The sequence below is a fragment of the Vombatus ursinus genome, unplaced genomic scaffold (assembly GCF_900497805.2).
Source record: "Vombatus ursinus unplaced genomic scaffold, bare-nosed wombat genome assembly UNPS02014772.1, whole genome shotgun sequence".
NCBI classification, from domain to species: Eukaryota; Metazoa; Chordata; class Mammalia; order Diprotodontia; family Vombatidae; genus Vombatus; species Vombatus ursinus.
Window position 1 is genome coordinate 6,788,467 of NW_020954550.1, and position 21,543 is coordinate 6,810,009.

Below are 21,543 nucleotides of genomic sequence, written 5' to 3' on the forward strand. Positions count from 1 at the left end.
GTTCCCCCTCCCCACCCTAATTTTACATGTGAGGAAAATAAATCCCAGAGAAGTAAATGTCTTCTCAAGGTCACCCAGGTAACAAGGAAAAAGCCAAGATTTGAATCTGGATCTCTGGAGTCTAAGCAGGTCTCTTCTTTCCACCATGGCAAGAATCAGGATGGGAGATGATAAGGCTGAATAAAGTCAGGTGAGAGAAACGGCCAAAAGCGAGAAAAAGAGCTATCGGCTTTCTACTCTAGAGGATACAGTATTTTGCCAAAAACAGCCTACCTGCTGCTTTTAGAGTCAAACCTGCTCAATATTACCTCAAAGGAAAAAAAAAAGAGAATATAAGTTAATAAATTTCACCTTCTGTTAACTAGCTCCTTCACCTACTGTTAATGCTTTCTTTTCAAAAAATCCTTAATGAACATCAACAAATACACATATTTTAAGCAAGAAAGAGGATTGTCTAGAAAATTGTGAACTTAAACGATATACCACCTTTAAAAGAAATACATACACATTAAATTTAATAAGGTAATAAAAATTACCGTTTGTGTCCCCTTCTGTCTTTTTTCCCTTTTCTGTCCATTTTTAAAGAAATGTCTTATTAATACATCTCTCCCCCATACAAGGTGTCCCAAAAGTCTTAGCACAGTTTCAAGCTATTAAATTATTATTGAATATCAATTATTAAATTATTTGGTTTATTTATAAATTATTTATTAACATATACATTTACTACTATATATTAGACATTAATTAATTTAAATATTGATTTATTTTTTTATTTAAGCTGTTAAAGCATAAAACTGCACTAAGACTTTTGGGACACTCTATACATCACTACCCAGCATCCCATATGGTTCACCACATTACCATCTACTAATATCACTGGCCTGTCTGGTCATACTAGTGGCCCATAATACCCCAAACAAACCAGGATACTTAAATGACCCCAAACCCCAACGCCTGTGGGCAGGCACATATATATATGTGTGTATTATATATGTATATATATATATATACATATATATATATATGTATGCGCACACACACACACACACACACACACATCCCTCTTACTTGTCTAATAGGCAGGACAGGTAGAAAAGCAAAAAAGAAGAGAATCTCTTTATCTCATTTTCCTACTATTTTCTGCCCCCACTTCTCATATCCCCAGATGCCTTCTCTCACTATCCTTGCTCCCCACCCCATCCATTTTGTTCCTTTGGAACTAAAAAGTAAAGAGTCAATCAGTCAGACATTGTAGGACTATGGCGTTTATATAGCATTTATATAGCACTTTAAGGTTTTATAAAGTTCTTAATATATATTATCTCATCAACCATATTTTTTGAGAAATCCACTTTAAGAAGTGTTATTATAAGAAAAGAAATATGCATTTCCATTTATTCCCATAAAGAGGGGTCTTGCAGTCCCGTCAAAATTAAGAGGCCTGGGGTAGGTAGGTGGCGCAGTGGATAGAGCACCGGCCCTGAAGTCAGGAGGACCTGAGTTCAAAGCTGGCCTCAGACCAAACACTTGACACTCATTAGCTGTGTGACCCTGGGCAAGTCACTTAACCCCAATTGCCTAAAAAACACAAAAACAAAAAAACAGGAACAAGAGGCCTGGGACCAAACTTCATTCTTCCCTCAAATTGCCTCACTTCCCTATTTCTATTATCCATTCTCCCAGTCCCAAAGGCCCAAAACCTTAGTATGATCTTTGGCTCCTCCCTCACCTATCCTCTACCCAGTGGTACATGTTAATAACTAGGGGAAAATGTACCCATAGACATACTTTTAAGTTTAATCTTCATTACTAACATTTTCTCCATCACTTTCTTGATTCTAGACAATCAATAAAACAATAAATCAAGCCCTGATTTGTATGATTTGCTGATTTTCAAAATATAAATGCTCACACTGAAAAATCTAACAACCAGTTTTCATGAATCTCCAAGCACACCACTGACTAAGGGTCAAGAAACCTGAGTTCTGAGTTGTGTGACCTTAGATGAATCACCTTCTGGGTGCCAGTTCCATCATCTGTAAAAGGGGAGGATTGGATTACATGATCTCTGAGAGCTTTCTCAGTGCTAACATGATATAATTGTAGTTCAAGACTTCATCAGCTCTTTCTCAGATTATTTCAATAACCTCTTAATTGGTCTCCTTGCTTCCAAATTTTTCCTCCTTTTACTCCATATGTTGCCAAATTAAGTAACACTGTAATCATGTTACTCTCCTGATCAAAAAATTTCAGTGTCTCTCCATTACCAACTGAATAAATTCCAAGTTTGGATGCCCTGGCATCCAAAGGACTCCACAATCTGAATTTAACCTAATTTCCCAGTATTATCTCTTACTACTACCGTATAGAAACATTACTCTGGAGCCATTTGGGACTGCTCACAATTTCCTGAACAAAATGGAGACATAGTGTGGTGTGTGTTAGAAGAGTGACTTAGCAGAAGGAATGAAGGTTGGATAGTCAGAATGGAATGAAATTATTCAAGACCTTGAGAGTAAGTCAGACAAATTCAGATTTAATAGAGTAGGCAATAGGGAGCTCTTGTGGGTTCTGGGATAAGGGTAATGATGTTTCAGGAAGATCAGTCTTGGGTAAGAATAATTGGAAAAATAAGAGACTAGAAGCAAGAGAAGTTGTTGCTTTAATCTTCATTTTATTGGTCATCCTTCATTGTAGAAGAGGACCAGTGACATCACAAAGGTGATATCTTAACTTCCATGTGCATCGGATAAAGTGAGGCAGAGCTGTGCAGTTATCAGCCTCACTCTGTCCTCCAGAGTCATCAGAGTCCAGCGGCAAGACAGAAGTCAAAATAACTGGAGATGGCTCTGCTAGTCTTTGTAAGAGTTGATGAGAATGACCAGGGTGGTAGCAGTGGAAATGGAAAGAAGGGGAAAACCCAGACATTTGGTAGGAAGGAATGACAATATTTGGTGGCAAATTTAGATACAGCAAGAAAAGAATCAGGGGAAGGCCAAAATGAAACCTAAACCCAAATACTAAGAGATGTGTTGCCTTTGATAGAAGTGAATTTGAACAGAGCACAGAAGGAAGCCTGAGGAGAAAGGTAACAATTAGTGGCTTCATAGTAAAATCCCATTTAAAATTAATTATCCTCACTTAACCCCGATTAACTTGCCAAAAAAGAAAAAAAAAGAAAAATTAAAAAATAAAATAAATAAAATAAATTATACTTCCTCAACTCTTCCCTTCTAGTTGAGCTGCTATCCATCCCTTCCTAAAAGGGTTTCTATGGAGTTTTAAAATCAGTTTTCTTTCTTTTTTTTCTGTAGGCAATGGTGTTAAGTAACTTGCCCAAGGTCACACAGCTAATTAGTAAGTATCAAGTGTCTGAGGTCAGATTTGAACTCAGGTCCTCCTGGGCTGGTGCTCTATGCACTGCACCACCTAACTGCCCCTAATCTTTTCTTTTTTTCATATCAGTTTTCAAAAATGCATTCTTACTATTTACATTGGTGATTCACATTGATTTACTGTGTGAGCATATTTTCAAGAAACATTTATTAAGAGCCTACAGCAATGCAGGTCACTATGCTATTGGGGGGATGGGGGGGAGATACAAAGAATAGCTGAGGCATCTTCTTTGTCTGCAGGGAACAAATAGTCTAGTATGGAGATAATGAACCAATGCAAATAACAATAAACACAGTAGGGATTCATCAGCACTCAGAGGTTCTCAAGTGAAATACCTTTTGCTGCTATTAGTCATTCTTTCCCTTTTCCTGAACTACTCAGTCATTAGATATCCAAGATTTAATTCCTTTATGACCCTTAATTGATAAAGACTGCTATTAATTTGGTGTATTAGAAGCTTTTGCTGCCAGTTCTGCATATTTCTGGCCTCCATTCTTTGACTTTTAAGATCTTGGCGGCATACTTTGGACTCTGAGAGTACTATGGCTAGCCCCTAGGGCTCTAGAGCATAGCTAGAATAGACCTGGAGAGAATTACATCAATGCAATGGAAACCCCCTAATGGAAGAGACTTTCATTTTTGCATTTGTATAACTAGCACCTAGCAAAGAGCTCAGCACCTGTTAGTCACTTAATAAAATGCTCGTTGAGGACGCGAAGCGCTGAGCTCCAACTTGTTGGTTTGCAAGGACCCGGCCAGTGGATCAGCCCCTCCCTGGAGTCTGTCATACTTGTGAGGGGGCTCCTTGAGCTCAGTCAACTTGAGGGGCCCTGCCCTCCATTGGTGACAGAGCCAGCAGGGGTTGGGCAGCATAGTAGGTGACAATGATGATCAGACGGCCTGAACATAGGGGCCGGAGGAGAGTGTCCCAGGCCAGGACAGCGTCTGAGATGCTGAAGAAGAAACAGGCCACCAAGTGCCACAAATCTCCCTTGGGTCAGAGGCCAGCTGCAGCATCAGACCCAGAAGAGTGGTATATACAAGCACAGGGAGACTCAGGCTGGAAGGGAGGTAAGGCGGCAGGAGCCCAAAGTTGAAGCTGAAGACGACTACCACAGACTCCAAAAGGGCCTGGCAGATTGGGAGCCAGCTCAGGGCCCTGGGATAGAAGAGATGAGGCAGGGCATTGGCTGCCATGCCAAAGAGGAACTGGTTGGGCCAGGTGAGGAACATGTCCCTCAGCGTTTAGAAACACTTTAGTAACATTTTCCTCAGCGTGGAGCAGAGAAGTCCTACCCCAATGAATCGGCCATAGGGCCCCTATGGGGCAGTGTCGTGGACAAAGAGAGCCAGACAGAGGATTGGGGAGGCATTTGGCCAGGGTGCTGTTCCAGCTGGGCTCGTCTGCAGGCAGCCAGAGGAGGAAATACAGGGCACAGGAGTCAAAGAAGGCACCAGCCTCTGGATGAGCCGAGGATCTAGACTGTGCCTTCTCTCAGGTTCCCTTCCACCATCCTCCATGTTTGTCCAGACACCCCAAGAATTCTGTGATCTCAGAATCAGAGATAGGTTCTAATTTTCATGATTACAAGCTTAGACCATTGGAACCATATGTATATTGGAATGTGTGTTATGAGTGTGTGTGGGTGTGGGGGTGTGTGTGTGTACCTTTTGACCCAAAGATCCCATAGCTAGGCACATACCCCAAGGAGGTAAAAAAATGGGGGGGGAATAATCCAATGTAACAAAAATATTCATAGCAATACTTTTTATGATAGCAAAAAAAACAAAAAACAAGGTGAAAATCCAACTCTTTCGGCCAGGCTAAATAAATTGTTGTGCACAATTGTAATGGGATATTACAGCAATGTAAGAAATGACACATATGAAGAATTCAAAGAATTGGAAGAAATATGTGGACTGATACATAATGAAGTAAGCAGACCCAGAAACATAGTATATACAATGACTATAACAGTAATAATGGAAAGGAAAAAAGAGAAACTAAATACAGTGTGATTACAATAACCAAGGATAAGAGTTGAGGAAATGTCCACACACACTCCTTTGCAGATATGAAGGATAATGGATGTGGAATATTGTAAAGACTGTAAAAAACAACTGACATGTTGATTAATCTTGCATAATTTCTTTATTTCTTTTGTACTCTTTTTTATTTTTTGTTTCATGAGATGGTTTTCTGGGTAGGAAAAAGAGAAGGGATTTATTTAGAATTGAAGGTGATGTAAAAACAAAAGATATCAATTCTGAAAGATCAAAAGCATCTGATTTGCATGTATGGCCACCTTTTAATCATGCTGCCTGGCAACCTTTGTTTCAGGAGTCACAGAAAAAATATCCAACACTAAAGATCCTACTGATTCCATCAGTGCTTCATATGACCTTCTCAGTTAGGGGAACTGTTATTATATTTTCCTTACTAGCCATTAAGTGATTTACTGATACCTGGGCAATTTGGCTTTTAAAGGGACAGTAACATCATGATTGTTAAGAATCATTCAGAAAGATAAATGCCTCATTTCTAAAATATATAGAGAACTGTGTCAAATTTGTAAGATTACAAGTCATTTCCCAATTGATAAATGGTCAAAGGATATGAATAGGCAGTTTTCAGATGAAGAAATTAAACCTATCTATAGTCATATGAAAAAATGCTCTACATTACTACTGATTAGAGAAATGCAAATTAAAACAACTCTAAGATAACACATCACACCTACCAGATTGGCTAACATGACAAAATGGGAAAATGATAGATTTTGGAGAAGATGTGGGAAAATTGGAACACTGATACATTGTTGGTGGAGTTGTGACTGATCCAACCATTCTGGAGAGCAATTTGGAGCTATGCCCAAAGGGCTATAAAACTGTGTATACCCTATGATCCAGCAATGCCACTACTAGGTCTGTATCCCAAAGAGATCATAAAAAAGGAAAACCGCATGTACAAAAATATTTATAGCAGCTGTTTTTGTGTTGACCAAGAATTGGAAATTGAGGGGATGCCCATCAATTAGGGAATGGCTGAACAAGTTGTGTTATATGAATGTAATGGAATACTACTGTTGCATAAGAAATGATGAGCAGGTGGACTTCAGAAAAACCTGGAAAGACTTGCGTGAACTGAATGAAGTGAGCAGAACCAGGAGAACATTGTACACAGAAATAGCAATATTGTGCAATGGCTAACTTTGATAGACTTAGCCCTTCTCAGCAATGCAATGATCTAAGACAACTCCAAAAGACCCATGATGGAAAATGCCATCCACATTCACAGAAAGAGCTATGGAATTTGAATGCAGATCAAAGCATACTAATTTTCCTTTTTATTTCTTTCTCATGATTTTTCTCTTTGGTTCTAATTCTTCTTTACAATGACTAATATGGAAATATGTTTAATATGATTGTGCATCTATGGTCTATATCAGATTGCATGCCATCTTGGGCAGAGGAGAGGGGAAGGAGGAGGTGAAAATTTAAAACTCAAAGTCTTGTAAAGGTGAATGTTGAAAACTAAAAATAAATATTAAAAAAAATACATTTGACAATTGGAGGAGCTGCAGGAAGGCATGCAAATTTTTTTAAAATGCTTTTTTAATGAACAAATGAATGATATGTGCAAGAATCTGTGATGAAATTGGTCCTAAATTTCCTCTAGTCAGAAATCCAAAGATCCAGGATTATTTTGAATCAGGACTTTAAAACCAAAATGGAACTACTATGGACATAGTAGTTAATGAAAGGCCACAAAGTGAGGCATAAGGGCTGTGGCTATCTTGGAAAAGAAGCACTTCTTCCCTTCTATCCTCTCCCCCCAAACTTGCCCATCTTTGTACCTCAGATCTCAGCTCCCTGGGGCAAAGGCCTATTTGCCTTATGCTAGTCACGTCTCTAGAGTCTACTTTCATTGGCAGCAAATGTGGACTCCTTTGAGCCCGGACCGTGAGTTAACTGTTCCCAAGTTCCTTGGGCATGACTAAATTCAAGTTTACAACTTTTGTGACATCATAATTAGCAGCTATGTTCCCGTTTGATCATGGCATTACACATAGATACTTTGCATTCTTCTATCTGATTGTCTGATAATTGTGAGGCCCTGTGTGTGCACAGATCTCCTTTGGCTTGGCTTTACTCTAGACTCACATATTAAAATGCAGATTCATACTGCTGTTCATTTCCTTTTCCTTTGATCTCTTCTGGGCCCTTTTAGGTTGCATTATTAGCACTGTGAAGGTTACTGCCAGTAAAAATCAGTTTTTGCTCCAAACCTTTCCAGCACTCTATATAAATTTGAGAAGCAAAGTGTTGGGAAGGGTTAGGGAATACAAGATAAATCACTCTGCAAGTGTGTGAGCTTTTTTCCTCTTTCTTTAGTTTATGAAATTGCAATCAATCTCCTTGCCCCAAATGAGGATGTTTTCTTCACTATGCATTGATAACATCCTTGAAAATTGCATTCTTTCAAAAGGACTAATAAACAAATAGGTTTTTCTTGACTGATTATACAGTAGAGAAGTTTTGTATTCTTTCTTTTCTTTTAGTAGGGAGCAGAGAATAAGAGGGAAAAAAAGATGATTATTGAAAAAATAGCAGTTTTTTTAATATATAGAAAGCAAAATTCAAAAACTTTATCAATCCACTGTGTCCTATCTCTCTCTCTCTCTCTCTCTCTTTCTCTCTCTCTCTCTCTCTCTCTCTCTCTCTCTCTCTCTCTCTCTCTCTCTCTCTCTTTCTCTCTCCCTCTCTCTCTCTCCCCTCCCTCTCTTTCCATGTTTCACTTGTTTGCTATCCCCTTAACTGGATTATATCTTATTCCTCCCTGGAAATTGGAGTTGTAAGAGGAAAAAAAAAAGCTTAAAAATCAGCTGATTGGGGGCAGCTAGGTGGTGCAGTGGATAGAGCACCAGCCCTGAAAACAGGAGGACCTGAGTTCAAATCTGACCTCAGACCAAACACTTGACACTTACTAGCTGTGTGACCCTGGGCAAGTCACTTAACCCTAATTGCTTAAAAATAAAAAATAAATAAAATCAGCTGATTTCTGTATGCTGCCGTTATAAATGTGGCACATTAAACTCTTCAGGACCCCAAGTAATTAATATGTAAACTTAGGTAAATGTTCCAAAACTAGTCATTTACTTCAGAAAGATCAATTGCTTTCTATAAGGAAAATTTCCCAGAACTTCACTTGAATATTTGACTATTATTTTTTCAGGATCAAATACCATCACCAGTGGTGAATTGTCCACATTGTCTCAATAGTCAATCTCTATTTAGGCCTTTTGATCTGAAATTTCTGATATAATAACTGAACCATCACTTAAAGTCAATAACAATAATCCTTTATATTTATATTTATATAGTGCTTCTCAGCTTATAAAATAAATATATTATTTCACTTAGTGCTTCCAATGGACAACTAAAAGAAGACAGAGCAGATATTATTATACTCATCTTGCAAATGAGGAAAACTGAGTCTCAGAAAACTTAAGTGACTTGCCAAAATCACATCATTGTCAAGATTTGAACTTAAGCCTTTTGACTACAAATCCAATATCTTTTCAGTCACCCCACACTGCTTCTCCAAAGCAAAAAGGAAGAATTTTCCTTTGAATTTCCATTGAGAAATTGTCTCAAATACATATTTTACCTTAAATGTACCTTTTGTGGATTAACAATACAGAGAAATCTTATTTCTTGCTGAAGATTCTCAAGTTAACACCTAGCTCTATGTTTAATTGATTCTACCCTCAGTTCCCTCATTAAGGTCCTACTCAGTGTCTCAATTTTTGAAGTCTCTCCCTGAAGACTACAGGCTCTGGTAGGTTTTACCAAACTTAGAAAGGCAATAGACTATAACTATTTTTCTGAGGACCAATCTAGCTAAGTACAGAGAGGCTCATTATCATGATCATGGACACTAGGTTGATGGAATTCTTTGGCCATTGCAATTTGTGAAAGAAAGGAACACACAAAATGACCCTTAGTTCTGTGAGATCTCTTTCTTCTGCCTCTGCCAAGTAGCAGAAAAAGAAGACTAGAACATGAATAATCACTGTTTCGAGACTATATATGCATATTCACTTAATTGTTGGTACCCTAAATGTGAGATTTGTCCATTGACCAACAAGTGGACATATTATTGAAGGAACTATATCATATTAATATTAACATTCTTGCTATACATGAAACCAGATGATACAAAGAAATTGTAGCTAAATGGAAGGATGGCTTATAGGTTTCCTTGAAGAGGTAAATAAAGGAGATGGTAGAATGGATTTTATGGTGTATCCAAAGGCCAAAGAAATGTAATTTATAGGGTCACTTAGTTATCTGATCATCTCACATTTCAGAGAGCAAAATGACCACCATGAAGATAACAGCAGCTTATTGAGCCAGCATCCTCTACAGAGGATGCAGATATAAAGAAACTTTTCAAAGAACTAGATATGATACTCCAAATTAAATCAACATGTATTTTCAATAATTTCAGTGCAAAGATGAAAGGAAGATGACAAAAAATTGAAAATATGGTTCAGTTTTGTGAGGTGAAAGTCAAAAGTTTGCAGACTACAGAAGTCTCACACCTATATATAACAAATAGTTTAAGAAATGACTTAGTAATTTAAAATTTGTGAATAATTTCAAGAAAAAATTTGGTAGGTATTAAGAGATGATAATCCCAAAAAACTTCAAAAAATAATGAATAATTTTTATCTTAATAAACAGGAGACATTTACTTACCAAATGTGGATGTCATTTTTCAATCAGTTGTCTGTAGACAGCAAGGTCATTGACATATTAGAACAAAGCTCAAAATCAACTTTGAGTTGAAGGAAAGACTGAAAATGTGAAGATACAGCATGCTATTAACTCAGCTCCAACTGACAAATAATGCTGAAAAATAGGAAATGGATAAAGGAATAAACACTGACATGAACTACCTTTTTTTTTCCTATGGAAGTTTAACCAATGCAAAACATTGCTAAAAAAGCAATTGCCAAAGCAAAGCCAAAAAAAGGCTAGAAAAATACCTTAGTTAGAAAACACTTGATTTCCTTGCCAAACTACTAGCCAAGGGGCAAATCATTTGCAAAATCTTACAGAAAAGGATATGGGATGATTATGAGCTGTATTGCTTTATAAAACATGAAAAAGTAAAGGAGGGGAAGATGAGTTTACAGTAAGCTTTTCATGATACTCAGTTAAGTCAGATCAACTCAAAAGTATTTAAAGATAAAGCTGAAAGGGAGATTAAAAATGCACATGTGAGATTGATCAATATTTCCACAATAAATTGACTAAACAAAGGAAAGAAGATCATCTTGGAGGTGAAACAGTTGTGAGATCATTGCAGTATTGATTCTCAAGGTGTCTGAAAGAAAAGAAAATGCCAAGTAACTGAAGAAAATTATGGACTTTATTAATACCAAAAAGGTAGCCAAAAAGATATCTATTCAATTCAACAGATTTTTATTGTCTACTGTATGCCAAGCACTGCACTAAACTCCAAGGATACAAATAAGAAAAAAAAAGATAGTCTCTGCCCTCAAGGAGCTTATAATTTAATGGGGGAAGATAACCCACAAGAGGAAGCTAGAAGGTGTATGAGGGAGGGGAGACACCAGGGCTATGGGTGCCTTGGGGTATCTTGTTTCATGGAGTTGAAACCAGGCAGAGCTGTAGATGGAGAATGGTGTAAGTTGGAAATCCAATTTCTTCCCTCTATAAAGGAAAGCTCTGAGAGAAGTTTAAAACTCTACCCTTTAACCTTCTAATCACAGGGGAGAAGAGAGTGGGGGAGATGGTATCTGAGGCTTGAGTTAGCAGCATGGCAATGAGATTAGACGTGATCATTTTATCCTGGTAGGGCTATCTTGTTCCATGGAGTTGAAACCAGGCAGAGCTGTGACCACCCCTGGTAAAAGTTAATGAGATCTTATATATCCTTACTTTCTCATCTTTACAAATGCTTATGAGAGTAAATTACACATATCTTAAGGGTATCCTTTTTTTTTTTTCGGCAATTGGGGTTAAGTGACTTGCCCAGGGTCACACAGCTAGTGTCAAGTGTGTAGTCTGAGGCCAGATTTGAACTCAGGTCCTCCTGACTTCAGGGCCAGTACTCTAGCCACTGTGCCACCTAGCTGCCCCTAGGGTATCCTTGATAAAAATGTAAGAAGGGAACAGATAAGGTTTCATGAACAATATTCTACAGTTGATCTTCATATTCACACAATTGCCTGGAAGTTACAGGGAATAAAAGACCCCATTGTATTTGCTGTTTGTTTAAAAAACATTTTATTCTTTAAAGTAAAACAGTCTTAATATTCTTCTCTAACAAAGCATATGTAACATCATTGAAACAACAGAGGTGACTTCATTGAAAGAGAATACTGGATGGCAGCTAGGTGGTACAATGGATAGTGCCCTGAGCCTGGAGTCAGGAAATCCTGAATTCAAATCCAGCCTCAGATACTTCCTATCTGTGTGACTGTGGGCAAGTCACTTAACTTTTGCATACCTCAGTATCCTCAACTACAAAATGAGGATAATAATAACACCTACGTCACAAGGTTTCTATAAGGATCAAATAAAATGAGATACTATTTATAAAACACTTAGCAATATTTCTGGTGCATTATAGGCTATTAATAAATGCATGTTCCCTTCCTTACACCCCACTTATATCAAATGAGATGTATGCTCTCCAAAGATGTTTTCTGTTGATGTAGAGGACATCCAGCAAAGACTCCAAATGGAAAAGAGATTCCCTAGAGCTGGTGAGGTACTCCAGATGCTGTTGTTAGCTGATCCATTATGCCTATTGCTTCAAGTACTGGAACATTGAAAAGTCTCCTTAATAAGAGTCATAATTACTCAAAAGATTTCAGTTTAATTTTGCACCCAGGAAAAACCACGTGGATGAAAAAATACATATGGTCTATCAGTACATATGTCTTGGATAGACATTGCAGATGGGACCCAGAATTAATGAGGAAATTGCAGTTAGGATATTGTTTGGCGTTTTCCATGAACCCCAAGCTTCCTCTTCAAACAAAAATGCATGTTTTAAGCACCCATGTTCTCCTACTGATGCTTTATAGCTAAAAATTATGAATTAATATAATTTTCATGGGGGAAAATTGAGTTTTACCCAAAGGTTAATGAAGAGATTTCCACTGGGGATAAATAGATTTTAGCATATTTCATGAATTGACCACAAAAAAAGCAATGTAAACAATATCATCAGAGATTTGTGACCAGAAAAGGATATGAGCCAGCCATGTAGCAAGAGTAAGAGATGACAGATGGACAACTCGCAGGATCCATTTATACACGTGTAATGTTAAGGAGAAGAGAAGGAAACCAGCATTCACTAAGTACCTACCATTTGCCAGGCACTGGGTTAAGCATTTACAAATATTATCTCATCTAATCCTAACAACAATCCTGGGAGGTAGGTACTATTATTATTTCCATTTTACAGTTGAGAAAATTGAGGCAGACAGAGGGTGACTTGCCAGAGGTCACATGGCTAGTATCTGAGGCTGGATTTTAACTCAGGTCTTCCTGACTTCATTGCTTTACTTAGCTGCCTCTTATGTTACTTAAAAGAAAGTCCCTGATACATTAATTTCTTGGGCCCTCAGTCTTCTCATCTGTAAAATTGGAGGGCTTGACTAGATAGCCTTGGAGGTCCTTTCAAGCTCTAAATTTAGGAGTTTGTAGTCTTAAAACAAGATTTTAATATTGCTGAGACAATCGGATATTCCTCAGCAAGGGATTCAAAGTATTGTAGTCTAAAGAGAATGTTGTTTCAGTTAGCTGTTGTTTAACATTCTAAAATGATTTTCAGTGTTCGACACAGTGACACCTCTAAGGATGGAGATGACCTAATATATTATGTCTTGTGTTTTTAACCTTCCAAGTTAACCTAAAAACTTTGAAACTTGGATGCACTTCTTTTTTTATATATACATGTTTTGTGTTGGAAAAAATACATTCCTTTGTTTTGTTTGGGTAAAATTGGGTTAATTTAAATTACTAGTATAGAACACTTGATGAAATTGATTTCAAAAAGTAATTCCTCATTGTTTTATATAACCATAATTTCTGTTCTTTAACATTTAGAGGTTCTCAGATGGAGTGTTGTTCTGTGGTCTGCAGTCAAAATTGATCAACCAAAAATATTGATTGAGTAGCTACTGTGTGCAGAAGACTGTGCCAGACCACTGTCCTCAAGGAGTTTACGGTCTAAAATGGAGATAAAACTAGATTACGTGATGAGTGCACTAGAGAATAACTCAACAAATTCTGTATGAGGCTTGAAGGGAGAAAACGAAGCAAGGCAGTCAAGGAATGCTTCCTGAATGAAGTAGACTTTAAAGTATTGAAAGGAATTCAACAGGTGAAGATGGAAGTCAGAGAATATGATAAGTTTTTGACTTCTCTACCAAGTATTTCATTTTTCAAGAGCTAAAGGACCAGTTGCTTTGAGTATAATTATGACTAACAAAAAAGAGCTGGTTGGTCTTGTAGAAGTGACAAAATCCTATCATTTTAAGTGTTTTAACAGTGAAGAAGGAAGGGAAAGACAAACATATATTTTTATGGCCCCAACTAAAAAAATGAAGATGGGTCTGAAAAATGAAATTCTGATAGTACAGTAGAGATAGCCATCACCTTATGGGACTGTAGGACAATTCCTTAACACCTTCTTTATATAAGCATGTAATACATATGTCAGTATATATGTATACACACATACATAAATACATATGAAACAAAGAAGATCATGTAATACTAGAGATGATAAAGAGAAGATAAAACTATTCAGGTCCTATTTTGTTTCCATTTTCTGCACCAAGGAGAAAAAAAATCTGTGAATACTGTTAGAGTCTTTAATGGGATGTGGCTGCACCTCCATACCCAAAAAGCTAATATGATTTTCAGCTACATTAAGAAAAGCATAGTGCCCAGAAAAGGATTGGTAATATTCCTATTATGCTCTGTTGAACTCTGACCTTGTCAGTCCACATATAGAATATTGTGACTCAGCTTTGAGGACCACATCCTAAGGGGAACATTAACAAGTTGGAAAAAATCCCAAGGAGGACAACCAGAATGAAAAATATTAAAACCACATCACATAGGAAGAGCTTAAAGAACTGTGTATGCTTAGTTTAGAGAAGAAAAAACTTAAAAGGACATAATGACTGCCTTCAAGCTCATGAAGGGCTGCCCTATAGAAGTGAAATTTGTCCTATTCTGAATAGTTCCAGAAGGCAGAACCAAGACCACTGGATAGAAATCCCAGAGAGATCTATTTCAACTTCACTTTCAGAATGACTTCCTACTGATTAGAGTTGTGGAAGAATGCCTCATATAAAAGATCTTCATGGGATGGATAGTCGCCCAGTACTAAAGATAGTAGAGACTGAATAACCATTTGTCAGGTTCTGTCTCTGACTCTCTTCTCTCATCTCTACACTCACTCCCCATGGAAATCACATCTGCTCCAATCTACCTTTACAATCTTGTATCATTCAGACTATTTCTTATCATTTACTCTACATTTTAGCCAAACTGAGTCCACCCCACTTCACCCCCACTCTCTTCTTGCCCTCTCCTGTCCTTTGTGTTTTGTTCAAACTGGTCCACAAATCTACAATGAACTGTATACCCCCCACCACCTATTGAAGTCATTTCTTGCATCAAAACCCAATTCAGGTACCACCTTCTCCATGAAGTTTTCCCTCACCCTACTACTAGCCTTTAAAAATGACTTCTCCTGAGGCAGCTAGGTGGTGCATTGGATAGAGCACCAGCCCTGGAGTCAGGAGGACCTGAGTTCAAATCTGGCCTCAGACACATAACACCCACTAGCTGTGTGACTCTGGGCAAGTCACTTACACCCCCAATTGCCTCACCAGAAAAAAAAATTTGACTTCTCCCTCTGTAAGTTTCTCAGAGTACTTTGCCTAGACCTTTGCTTTGCATTTATGATATCCTCCCTTGCCTCATAGTAAATTTGGAATATATCTTTTCCTCCCTATTTGATTGTGAGCTCTTTGAGATCAGGAACTGACCTGTACCTATTTTTTTTAATTTTTCATATATTAAGTTTCTCATATAATATATACTTAATGTTTGAGGAACAGGAGAATAAGTACATGATGTCCTAAGAATAAAAGGAACAAAAACAATCTATAAGTCTAAGAACAATTCTCACATGGATAAGTGGTTAAAGAATAGTAACAAATTGTTCTGAAAAGAAAAATTTGCAAAATATTTATAATCATATGAAAGATTGCTCCACATCACTAATAATAAGAGAAATGTAAATAAAAACATTTCTGAGATTTAATCTTAGGCCCAGCTAAGTGGCAAAGGTAAAGAAATTAGAAGTGTAGAGAAAAGATAGGCATACTAATACATTGTTGGTGGAGCTTTGATATGTCCAACAATTCTGGAAAGCAATTTGAAATTATGCTAAGGAAATGTCTAAAATATTCATATCTTTGGCCATAGAAATCGCACTGCTAAACAAAGACCTCAAAGAAAGCAAGGCTGAACAAAAGTTTCCATAAATCTAAAAATACCAATGCAGCATTATTTTGTGCCAACAAAGAACTGGAAATAAGGTAGATGTTTCTCGTTTGGGAAATGGCGACACAAATTGTGATATGTAAATGGGGGTGGCAAGTTTAGTTTAGTTCACCAAGATGTTTGAGCCATCCTGTGTAGTATAACTGAAGACAATAGTATGGATGATACATGATTGTAAGGGTAACTGAGAGTGGATGTGATTGTCAAGAGGAGCGAATGTAGAAATGTATATGTAAGGGTAAATGGTAAAGCCTGCTGGTCCTCCTGGGAGGAATACAGTTGTTGACTCATTCTGTCTAAGCCATGTGAACAGTCAGGTAGCTCAGATGGACAGCTCTGGCTGGGAGAGTGTGTTAAGGAGAAAAGCAATAGGAGAAGGCTACCTCTAATGGTGGTGGATCTCTCTGCTGCCAAGCCAATCTAAATCTACTGTGCCAATACCTCAGATGACTTCGAGAGTAAGCCCAGATTTCCACTCCTTCTCAATCATAAATTCTAAAACAGAGTGGTCACTTCCTCCAAAGTTCCCATCATTTCTACTTCAACAACCAGTTCTTCCTTGATAGTCAAAAATCAGGTCCAGAATAGTAATATCTCTTATGTCTTTTCCACCTTTTGAAGAATTAAATTCTTGTTAAGGCAAGCCAAGAATGTATCTACTGCTCTGTTTTTGGCAGATGTCTGGATAATTGAAATCCTACATTCCAACTGCACTATGACTCCATGCCAAGTTCATGATCTGCTTCTCAAACAGCCCCTTTTCTCCTTTCCTCTGTACAATGTTCTGAACTATATTCTCATGTCGGCATTGTTTTGGTTTCTCCTGTTGATCTTCACTCAACTGCTCTCCACCACACTTTCTCTCTCTTCATCTCCTAGCAATCTACCTTCAGCCCCCATAACTCTATTGAAATTGCCTTCTCAAAAGTCACCAATGACCTTTTAGTTGCCAAATCTAATTTTTTAATTTTTCTGTTATCATCTCTTTGACCTCTGAAGTGTGTGAAGCTGTTGATCTATCCCTTCCCACTAAATATTTTCATCTCCCTTACCAACCATTCCTTCTTTATCTTGTTCGGTGGTTTCTAGTACCATTCTTGACCCCTTAAGGTTGTTATTTCCCCCAAAATCTGCCCATAGCCAGCTTGTCTCCTTTTTATATATTTTCTCCCTTAGCAATTTCACTCATTCTTATAGCTTCAACTATATAGATGACTCTCAAATCAATGACTTGGGTCCTATCTTTTAAGTTCCAGACTCACATCTTCAAATACCTATTAGACATCTCTTAGGGTTGTGCTCCAGAAACTTTAAATCAGAGTGTCCAAAATTAAGCTTAGTATCTTATTCCCTAAACTTGTTCCTCCTCCTGACTTCACATTTCTAAGTCTATCTGAATGGTACCACCATTCATCCTCACTTCCATGCTCAAAGTTTTGATGTCATCTTTGAAAGGTCCTTTTTTGTCTCCTTTCATAGTCAATTAGTTACTGAGTGGTTCTAATTCTGCTCTGCTTTCGGTCCCTCTCTCTTTATTTCCACCATCACCACATCTTTATAGCTTCCAGCCTATGGTAATAGCCTCCTAACTGGACTTCCTACCTCCATTCTTTTCTCCATTCCTTCACACAAATGCCAAACTAGAGGTCCTTATGATGCATTCAGTCATGTCACTCATATTTAAAGATCATCATTGGCTCTTCCTAGATCAAATTCAAATTTCTTTGCCTGGCTTTCAAGTCCTTCCACACTCTGGGACTACCCAACAATAGAATTTTATTGCCCCTCCAGGTATACTACACACTAGCCAAACTGTTTCCTAACCACATATTTTGCCTTCTCACATCCGTCTCTTTGTTTATGGGGCTCCCTATGCTTAAATGCCCTCCTTTTGAATTTTGAAGTCTCTACTGATTTTTAAAGTCAATTTAAATGCCACTTGTTCCACGTAAATTTTCTTGATTCCCTCATCTATGAAGAATCTCCAACTTGCATGTGACAAAATATATTATTTCTCATCTTTCTCATGATTAGATTGTGTGTGTGTGTGAGTGTTTCAGCAATCTAAGTATCTATGTTTAGATCTTGTTGCCTTTCCAAACAGTAAACTCCATGATGGTGGGAATCATATCTTCTCTTAACTATGTACCTTCTCTCAGCCACTAACACAGAGCTTTGTACACAGTAAGGACTTAATCAACATTTGCTGAACATATAATGGATTACTGCTCCATAAAAAATGATAAATATGAAAAATTCAAATAAGCATGGGAAGATTTCTATGAAATGATGAAAAATGAAGTAAAAAGAACCAGGAAAATAACATACAGAATAACTATCATAATGTAAATGTAAAAAGCAACAATAAACTGAAACTGAGTGCTATGTGATTATAATGACTTCTGTTGGCCTCAAGCAAGGAAGCAAGAAAATGTGCTCTCTTCATTCTTTGCAGAGGTGGGGGATTGTGGGTGTGGAAAATTGCATGTACCATCATACTCAGTTGATATGTTGTTTAGTTTTGCTAATTTTATTTTCTTTCTTTTTTTCCCTTAATTGCAAGGAATGACTCCCTGAATAAGGAAGAGGAAGGGATGTATTTGTAAACGGGGATGATTTAAAAAAAAATCAACCCTTTTTTAAAAAAAAAGTAAATGTTTGTTGAATAGAGTGAACTGGGACAAGCATAAACATGATATATTGAACTATAGAGGAGAAGCTGCAAGTTGTTCTTGAAAATTTACGGAAATTTACCAACATAACTGATAAAGAAAACCTTCTGAGTGGGTTCAGCACAACAGTTCTGGGTGTATTGTGGTTAAGCCCTAGCTACTGTGGTGAAGGCTCTAAGGCATATCAGATACAAAGGTGGTTTCTGTGAAAAAAAAAAAAAATTTTTTTGGTGTTTCCCTTCAATATAGAACAATGGAAGGAACTGAAGTCTGAAAAGACATTGAAGAGAGAATATAGTTCAATTTGAATGGTAAAGGCTAGGATTTAAGGGCTTTATTTACCTTATGCAGAACACAGAAAGAAGAGGAACCAACTAGCCATCATCTGGTGGGAAAGCTGGCAGCCCTAGATACAATGAGAAAGACTCAACTTGAGTTTGGGGGGCATACAGTCACTAAATATGCTCCTGGTAAGTGTTCTCTATGGGGTCTATATGATCAGGGTCTTCTCTTTGAAATCCAGAAGACCAAAAATCAGCCTATAGATTAAGTAAAGAAGGCAGTAATGTGTTTTGAGGGAGGTAAGGCAGTGCTTCCTGCCTCTGTCACCATGCCTGAAAATCCAATATTAGAGAGTTTTTTCTTTGAATTTTGAAGGGAAGTTCTTGCTCTTCAGGATCCCTTACAGTTAGGTTCCATTGGTAAGAGTAAAGGGTCTTTGAAGGCAGAGCCAAGATGGCAGAGTAAAAGTAGTGACTTGCTTGAGCTCTCCCCCAAACCCCTCCAAATACCTATAAAAAATGACTCTAAACAAATTCTAAAACAGCAGAACCCACAAAAAGACAGAGTGAAACAAATTTCCAGCCCAAGACAACCTGGATGGTTAATCAGAAAGGTATATCGCTCCGGGCTGGGAGAGGAATGCAGCTCAGCATGGGCACGCAGGCCTCAGCAAACCTGGAGCAGGCCTCAGAGATCTGAATCACAGGCAGCTGTGGCAGTTTCCAGAACTCTCAATTCATGAACACAACTTAGAAGATCACTGGGAAAAGTCTGTGTCTACAGTGAGAGAGAGGAGTGTGGTGGTCTCAGCTCCAGTCCCGGAACTCAGGTCGGAGCGGCGGCTGCCTCCTGAGCTTCTGGCCCACAGTCTGAGGGGGAATTGAGTGGCTGATCAGAGGGGGATTGCAGGGATCTCTCTGCTGGTGCAGGATTCTCTTGCTTTGCCCGTGTTTGGATCTGGGTCACAGTTCTGGGTGGCGGTCCTGGGGCAAGGAGGAGCACTGGTGTGGTGGAGCTTGTAGTGGCTGTGGAGAGGACATCCTCCTCACAGTTCCAAGACAGAGAAGAGTGCTTGTGGTCAATCATAGACCAGAGCACAGGCCAGGAAGGGAGTAAACACCTCTCCCCTTATCATACCACCTTGAAAGAACTAAAAATTTACAGGTCCCTAGAAGTATCTCTGAAAACAGCTGCACAAAACCCCCAAAGCTTGGGACAATACATTCTCCACACTGGAAACAAACCCCTACCTTAACAAAGAGTTTATAACTCAAGTAATTAGCTGGGATCATGGGCAAGCAGCGCAAAAAGAGTCAGACTATATTATCTTACTTTGCTGACAAAGAAGATCAAAACATACAACCAGAAGAAGACAACAAAGACAAAGCTCCTACATCCAAATCCTCCAAGAAAAATATGAATTGCTCCCAGGCCATGGAAGAGCTCAAAAAAGGATTTTGAGAAGCAAGTAAGAGAAGTAGAGGAAAAACTGGGAAGAGAAATGAGAGTGATGCAAGAAAATCATGAAAAACAAGTCAACAGCTTGCTAAAGGAGACCAAAAAATACTGAAGAAAATAACACCCTAAAAAATAGGCTAACCCAAATGGCGAAAGAGGTCCAAAAAGCCAGTGAGGAGAAGAATGCCCTTAAAAGCAAAATTGGCCAAATGGAAAAGGAAGTCCAAAAGCTTACTGAAGAAAATACTTCCTTAAAAATTAGAATCGAGCAATTGGAAGTTAGTGACTTTATGAGAAATCAAGACAGTGTAAAACAAATCTAAAAGAATGAAAAATTAAAAAATGTGAAATATCTCATTGGAAAAACAACTGACCTGGAAAATAGATTCAGGAGAGGGAATTTAAAAATTATTGGACTACCTGAAAGCCATGATAAAAAAAAAAAAAGAGCCTAGACATCATCCTTCAAGAAATTATCAAGGAAAACTACTCTGATATTTTAGAACCAGAGGGCAAAATAGAAATTGAAAGAATTCACTGATCACCTCCTGAAAGAGATCCCCAAAGGAAAACTCCTAGGAATATTGTAGACAAATTCCAGAGTTCCCAGGTCAAGGAGAAAATATTACAAGCAGCCAGAAAGAAACAATTCAAGTACTGTGGAAACACAATCAGGATAACACAAGATTTAGCAGTTTCTACATTAAGGGACTGCAGGGCACGGAATATAATATTCCGGAGGGCAAAGGAGATAGGATTACAACCACGAATCACCTACCCAGCAAAACTGAGTATAATCCTTCGGGGAAAAAAATGGTCATTCAGTGAAATAGAGGACTTTCAAGTATTCTTGATGAAAAGACCAGAGCGAATAGAAAATTTGACTTTCAAAAACAAAACTAAAGTGAAACATGAAGAGGTAAACAGGAAAGAGAAATCATAAGGGACTTATTAAGGTTGAACTGTTTACATTCCTGCATGGAAAGATGATATGTTGTAACTCATGAGTCCTTTGTCAGTATTAGGGTAGTGGGAGGAAAAAATTATATGTATGTATTGATAGATAGATAGATAGATAGATAGATAGATAGATAGATAG

The 21,543-nt window shown here is 37.9% G+C and overlaps 1 pseudogene; it reads right to left on the reverse strand.

Annotated features, from left to right (window-relative positions):
• Nucleotides 1-4,210: 4,210 nt before the first annotated feature.
• LOC114044074 overlaps nucleotides 4,211-21,543 on the reverse strand; it is a 73,874-nt pseudogene continuing 56,541 nt past the window's right edge.